Genomic DNA, 7,880 nt, shown 5'->3' with positions numbered 1-7,880 from the left:
GGCTGAGTAGTCTGATTGAACCCAACCATAGTTTGATTCCATTACAGTCAGATAATTTATACTGTGTGATTTTAATTATTTTAAATATGTTGGGGTTTGTTTATGACCCAGTCTATGGTCTATATTGTTAAATAATTCATGGTTACTTGAAAAGACTATAGTCTACTGGGTTGGGTGTAGTTTTCTATAAATGTCAGTCAGATTCTGTTGGTTGATGGTGTTGTTGAGTTCTTTTATATCTTTGCTTATTTTGTGTATTGATTCCATGAATTGCTGAGAGTGGGGTGTTGAAGTACCTGACTAGAAATAAAGCTGGGGCTCAAAAACCAGAAAGAATGAGGCTTCCTCCTATCAATCAATGAATGAATCAATCAATTAGTAAAAAAGGCATTTTGAGATACGGATGGGCCCAGTTAAGAGAATTGGATGTTTTCTTTAGGTGTGATATCAGTGTTTATAGGCTTATGCTGATATACTGAAGCATTTGTAACTTCCCTTTATCAAGATTTTCTATGTTTGATTAATTCATCTGGTTAGCCAGACTTGGTTCAAGGCAACCTATGGACTAAGGAGGATGGCAGAGCTTCCACCTGTTGGATGGTCTACTGAGGAACTTACTCTTATTGTAGAACAAGTTGATGGCAGGCAGCCCCAGAAACCCACCATTTTTTCAGAGCTGGGTACTGGTGCTTTCTTTGCTCATGTATCTATTCTTTTTAGGAAGTGGACCAGCAGAGTGGTTAAGAGCATAAATTCCCAAAGCCAGAGCTTGGGCTTACATTGGCTGTGTGATGGGGGCATGTTATTTAGTGTCTTCCTTCTGTTTCCCTACCTATAAAAAGGGAGTCATAATAGATGTTCCTGCCTGATAAGGCTTTGTGATTATTAAATGAGTTAATGCAGAGAAAGTACTCAGCCCAGCTCAGGAACATGGTAAAGCGTCGGTAAGTATTAGTTATCATCACTGATCTGTCAGTACATCCTTTCTTCTTTTTTTTTAAATGCTTATTTTTGAGAGAGAGAGAGAGAGAGAGAGAGAGAGCAAGTGTGTGTGTGGGGGGGGGCAGAAAGAGAAATACAAAGATATTCCCACAACATTGTTTGTAATAGCAAAGTTTAGAAACATATTGAATGTCCATTCACAGGAGACCAATTCAATAAATTACTGAACAAATACATAATGGAAAACTATGCAGTTCTGTATGTGCACCAAAATAGAATGGTCTCCGAGATACACCGTTATGTGAAAAGTAGATGAAAATAATAGTTATAGCATGTTTTCTGTGTAAAACTGTGTATACATGTACAACATTGCTACAACATACAAATGTATGCTTGTATATGCTTATGCCTTTTTTTTCTTTTTATGAAATTTATTGGCAAATTGGTTTCCATACAACACCCAGTGCTCATTCCAAAAAATGCCCTCTTCAATACCCATCACCCACCCTCCCCTCCCTCCCACCCCCCATCAACCCTGTTTGTTCTCAGTTTTTAAGAGTCTCTTATGCTTTGGCTCTCTCCCACTCTAACCTCTTTTTTTTTTCCTTCCCCTCCCCCATGGGTTTCTGTTAAGTTTCTCAGGATCCACATAAGAGTGAAAACATATGGTATCTGTCTTTCTCTGTATTGCTTATGCCCTTTTTATTAGAGTTCTTCAGAGAAACTGAACCAGTGGGAACCTAAATTTGTGTAAGTGCCTACAGTTAGGTGTATATGTGTGTATATATATGTATATGTATATATATGTATATATATTTATATATATATAGTATTATATATACTAAATGTATTTTACATCAGGAGTAAGTATTATCTATTAAAAAACAAGTAAAATATAATTTTTAGAGAGTGGTAATGGGTAAGATGGTGATGGTGTGGTCTAGAAGATGGGGAGGAGAGTGCAAACCTTGCTCAGAATTTACTCTTACATTTAGGAAGATAAGGAGTAAAAACCAGTTGCTCCAAGTGAACCTTATGATAATCAAGCACCCAGAAGCATTTATGTTCCAGTGTGTATCTTATATGTGTTTTTGATGCAACGAGGCACAAATGGTAGAAAAAGTTTGTAGACCTACGAGTCGCACAAAGTACTTGGAACATAGCAAATATTCAACAAGTTTTTATTGATTGAGTAAACAGAGAGGTGGACCCCTCTGCCCAGTTATAGATGATGAAGTTGCTTTGAGCTTCAAGGAGACTGCAAGGTGAAATAAATAAACTTTCCCAGAGACTGTACGGGCTCTGGGAAGTCCCCTTGGCATTTGTGTGTTTTGCAAACATCTCAAATATGATGTGTTTGTTCAATGAATAGATGAATGAATTTGTTGAACAAAACTTTTCCGTCTTCTGTATCTCGCGTGGGAAGGAGCTATCTTTATATTTGGTGGCAAATATTTAATCACGTCTTGATTGATGGAGATTCATAACTTAATATTTCTCATCTATCATTCACAATTTGTTTCCTTTCTGTTTTGATTGCCTATGAGATGTAACAATTAGACTGTTTTCCTCTAAGGTAGTTTCCATTGTTCCATGGAAAGATCACCTCTTGGGGGCACCTGGGTGGCTCAGTCGGTTAAGCTTCTAACTTCGGCTCAGGTCATGATCTCGCAGTTTGTGGGTTCGAGTCCCACGTCAGGCTCCGTGCTGACAGCTCACAGCCTGGAGCCTGCTTCAGATTCTGTGTCTCCCTTTCTCTCTCTGCCCCTCCCTTGCTCACACTCTGTCTTTCTCTGTCAAAAATGAATAAACTTAAAAAAAAATTAAAGAAAGATCATCTTTTGAATTAAAGCACAGAGTTAATAGGAATGCTTCTGGATGCTCAGTTGGATTTGAAAAGGGTATTGGTATCTTAAGAGAGTACACATGTATTTTAAAAGATCAAGAGAATATCTATGGCAGAATTATTTGCAGCTTACTTTTTAGAAGTTCTGTTTACACACGCACGCACACACACACACTTTATTCACAACTCTCAAAAAATTACTGAATAAAGAAGGGAAAAAAATCCATATTCTCTTGGTGCAGTAGATGGTTTTTGGTAATTTCTACCATCTGTGTGGCCAGACTTAACTTGGAGAATGTTCTTCTTTAAAAATTTTTTTTTCAACGTTTATTTATTTTTGGGACAGAGAGAGACAGAGCATGAATGGGGGAGGGGCAGAGAAAGAGGGAGACACAGAATCGGAAACAGGCTCCAGGCTCTGAGCCATCAGCCCAGAGCCCGACGCGGGGCTTGAACTCACAGACCGTGAGATCGCGAGATCGTGACCTGAGCTGAAGTCGGACACTTAACCGACTGCGCCACCCGGGCGCCCCAGAATGTTCTTCTTTAGTGCTAATGTGAAATTCCTCTGGCTCTACCCTTTAAAGTATTGTGCTACTCTGACCACAAGCACAGAATCCACTTTTTAATTCATTTTGATGGTTAAGTAGTGTGATATAACTTTTATTTGTGTAAAATTCTTGGGGATTTGAAAAAAAAGGAGTAGTTCAGAATTGGAAATAAAAACACCCTGGTACATAAACCACTGGCTCACTTTTTCAGCAAAATAACCTATTAATTCATACCAATGAACTATAAAGCTGCGAAGGGGAGAATATATTTCTCATTTCTCAGCTATCTGAAAACTGTCACTGGGCCAACCTTAATCAGCTTTCCCATTATCATCTAAATGTACATTGAAATGTAGCATCATAAACTAAATGGATATTTTACATTATCATGTTAGATTTTCACTGGTTATATAGCTGTCTGATATTATTTTCTATTATTTTAGAAGCCAACCAGAGCTTCTTTTATACAATGCTTACACAACTCTCCAAATCAACTTTATATAACTGAAGTCACACAGTGTAGTTAACTGTTAATTTTTCCTACTCTTTATTATTCTATTGGTAATGACCCAGTTACAACAGAGATAGTTATTGATTTAGAATATTAGAAAAAATAAATAGAAGACAACTTATGTTTTATATAGCCTAAATTTTTCACTTGTCACACCAATGTTTTAAAAAGTGAATGAATTAACATTGCTAGTGTTAATTATCTGTAAGAAACTTACTACTCTAAATAATTAGGTTTTTTCATACAAAGAGAAAGAAGCATCCCAATTTAGGTATGGAATTAACCTTCTTTGAACTCAGGAAAACTATACTTGTGAAATTAGGCCACAGTTAATCTTCTGATTAAAACACATGGATTCAGCTTATACAATTGTGTAAAAGTTATTTAGTGATTTAGAGGATGCTTCCTACAGATAAACTTTCCCCTCAGGTCCTCAGTAATGAAGAAAAAAAAATAAAGAAAAAAATGCTTCTCCCACAACAAAAGCAAAAGGAAATAGACACTTTCAAAGAATAAGTTTTAGATTTGCTTAAATTCAAATTTTTAAAAAACAGATTGTGTGTACACAATGCAATCAGATAACAAATAGCCAAACAGGACTCTGAATTGCAATAAGCCAAATAAAAAAGAAACATTGTGGCCCACTGGATATGAGATAGCCCACCTAGTCCTTTGTCTCCACGTTTTCAAAAGCAGCAGTCACAGTGACAGACTCCACTATGGGGCAGTCTGTACTCTTCACAATGATGACAGAAAGGGTAGGATTGGCTGCATTGCACTACAAATTGATTACATTCAATTTACTTGTTTTGAACCTGCTGCCACAGTAGGAGAAACACTGGAATGCTTGCACACATGTCACAGGGATTAGTGACATATGACACTATATTTTCAGAAAATGAAGGTCAGCCCTTGGGTTTGGTCAAAGCATCTCTAATTGATCTTCCACAGGGTACATATTTCCATGGAGGCAGTGATACCCTATCACTAGGGTCTGATAACTGACCACTTAGCAAGTTGATGTTGGGGCAGTAAACTGGAGAGAAGCATGCTTCTGTTACTCAAAAGCACCTCTCACCTCCCGCTTTTGATCCAGGATTGCAGGAACTACTCTTCTTAATATAGGAATATATAAAAACTACAGTGGAGAAAACTAATCATTTAATAAACCTGGGGGCACACAGAGCCCTTTGTTGATCTGATAAGAGCTAGTAGCTTCTTACTATAAAAGCCTAGAAATGTCCAGCAAATTTTGCACAAAACTTCAAGGGAGTGAAGCCCCTGAAACCCATCCATGGACCCTAACAACTCCTTAGTTAAGATGCTTACTGTACCAGCTAAAGGATAAGGTTCATACTTAATTCCTCTTTGTATCTCTAACCTTTCTAGTGCAGTGACTGGCCTGGAGTAGATTTTCAGGTATTTTGGGAATAAATAATTTACTGGGGGTTGGAGTTGGTGCTCTCATTCACAGGGAGCTCCAGAGCACCGGTAGAAAACCTCCTAGAGACTCAGTGCTCTCATGTCAGCCATTGCCAGAGGTCCACTGCTTTCCTGTTACTGCCTCTTGTCTGTGTATTCAGGAGAGAAGGATTCCAAGAAGATAATGAGTGATGGGTGTGGGTGACAATCAAATGCAAGCAACAGCAACCCCAACCTGACTACACTGGATAAGTCATGAGTGAGGTCATTGCTGTCAAGCTGACCCTGTTTTTGGCTCTTGCCCATTATGTTAGAATATTAGAATATCATTATACTTCAATAATTAGTATAGTTAACTGCTCCTGTGTCACCAAGAAATCTTTGGAGTGAGTCAGAGAATCAGTGCACTGAGGTACAGGTCCAGAACCAATGGTCTTGGCACGGAATCTGTGCTATAGAAAGAATACAGGAAATGGCTTCAAATTTATTCCATGCTCTGGCTTTAGAAGCATGTCTTTTTCAGGGTGAGGAGAGGATTATGATTGCTTTGTGTGTCTGTGTGACAGGGGGATGGAGAATGAGGTCCCAAAGCTATGGACTCAAACCATGCTTTGAGAGATATTTTGAGGCTATACTTTCTAAAGTACATGTGACCTGTGACATGATTTTAACTCCTGGTCCAGAGCCTTCAGTATTGTCTCAGAGACCCCCCCTCTCCGCCCCCCCCCCCACCCCGCTCCATGCCTTGGTAGTCCTTAAGAGTGGAGCCACACTGAGCCATAAAGCAGGATGTGTCATTGATAGCTAATCAGTACAGATATCAGGTTTCTATGAGAATGCCCCAGTGGCAAAAGTTTGGCTCAATTACAGTACATCAATAACAAAAATGTGGCAAGTCTCCAATTACAGATTGTTTTTACTGCCTGTTTCTTACTCTGTCCTGGCCTATAGATACTATGCATAGTGACTGGCCAGGGTCAGGACTGAGGGAAGATGATCCAAAGAAGAGAAGATCTAGGCTCTGCTTGTTGTGAGCTGGTAGTTGGGGTCCACCAGGCAAGCAAGGACCACAAAGGGGAGAATGGCTCCACATGGTGGCCCAGGCAGATTGTTCAGGCCCTGTCCTAGTTCCTTCTCTTTTGTTCTTCTGTGAGCCAAATGTCACTCTTTCTCTAGGGGTTGCTTTCAGTGGACCTCCTGGAAATCTCCCCTAATATCTCAGCTCCACCTCCCCTTCTGTGATCTCCTGTTACCAAAGAGGAATTATTACCCACATGGCATTTAAATGTTCTCAATAGTCTGCAGTGTTTCTGGTCATTCTCCTTCTAGTTAGATCCTTGAGCACAAGACATCTATAAGCACTGTCCCATGGGGCTGAGCAAGTGTAGAAATCAAGAATTTCTAGATTGAGTAAGTTAGGTATCTGACTATTAAATAATTAGAGAGCTAACAAGGCTGAATCCAAATTATTTTATGAACATTGGCATGGAGAGGGCATGTAGTCTCCTCAGCATTTTTCAAACTTTTTGAAGATGACCCAGATTAAGAAATTCTTTTCCCATCACAATAAAGTATACACAAATATAAGTAATAAAAGCAAAAGTTACCTGAAACAAAACTTACCCTTACTACATGTGATGCACTCTGATATTTTCTGTTCTGTTCTATTTCATTAAAAAAAAAATGTTGGTCACCACCCATTGAATTGATTTCATGATCCACCAATGGGTGGCTACTTTTTGTTTGCAAAACATTGGCTTGCCTCATGGGATTGTAGTAAACCCGATAAGGAATCCTACCCTCCTTTCATTCTTCTCTAAAAACCATAAAAATATTTTCTATTCGTACATAGTTTACATAAAATCCAGAGCAAATACTTTACAACAGTTCTGAAGTAGGTTTAACTGTATTTCACAGCTAACAAGTGGTGAAGTTGAGATGTAAGACTCCAAATCTTGGGCTGTTTTCACCTTATCATGCTACATCCATTATCAGATCTGTGTCTTTCTAGTTGTAAGTGCCTAAAGGACCAGGGATACACCTAGCATCAGGCTGGATGCCCAGGAAGTGCCTGGTGAATACCTGATAAACAGAAGGTTATAATAAGGTTTGTCAAAGGCCATGCCTCTTATGAGGTATGATTATACTTCATGTATAATCTCATACCTATGACAGTATATGAGCCATTGGTCGATTGGGTGGCTCTGGAAAAGTCTCCCGAGCTTAGAGGGCTTCTTCAGTGAACAGATAAGAGGGACTGAAAGAGGGATACTGTTTGATTCGTCCCTATATTTGAGCTTTTCCTAGAGCTCCCAAAGAAAGTTACAGAAAGGCATTAAAAGCACCAAACAGGAAGATCCTTATTTCTGCTAGTTTTCCCAAACAGCTGGTTTTCCAAGTCTTTAATTTGTAGACCTGGCTTCTACCAAACCCTAAATCCATGACCAGTAAACTATTGAGAACATGCCCCAATTTCTGCTGGACCTCTCCAGCTAAATCTGATGTCCTTGGGAAACACAAACATCTGTCCTAAGGCATATATATATGTGTGTGAGGAGGTAAGGTAAAAGAGTTAAGGCTGAACAGGCACTGAATAATCACCTGTTGA

The sequence above is a fragment of the Acinonyx jubatus genome, chromosome A3, assembly GCF_027475565.1.
Source record: "Acinonyx jubatus isolate Ajub_Pintada_27869175 chromosome A3, VMU_Ajub_asm_v1.0, whole genome shotgun sequence".
In the NCBI taxonomy this organism is placed as follows: domain Eukaryota; kingdom Metazoa; phylum Chordata; class Mammalia; order Carnivora; family Felidae; genus Acinonyx; species Acinonyx jubatus.
The sequence above is the reverse complement of the archived record's forward strand: the minus strand, read 5'-3'. Positions refer to the sequence as shown.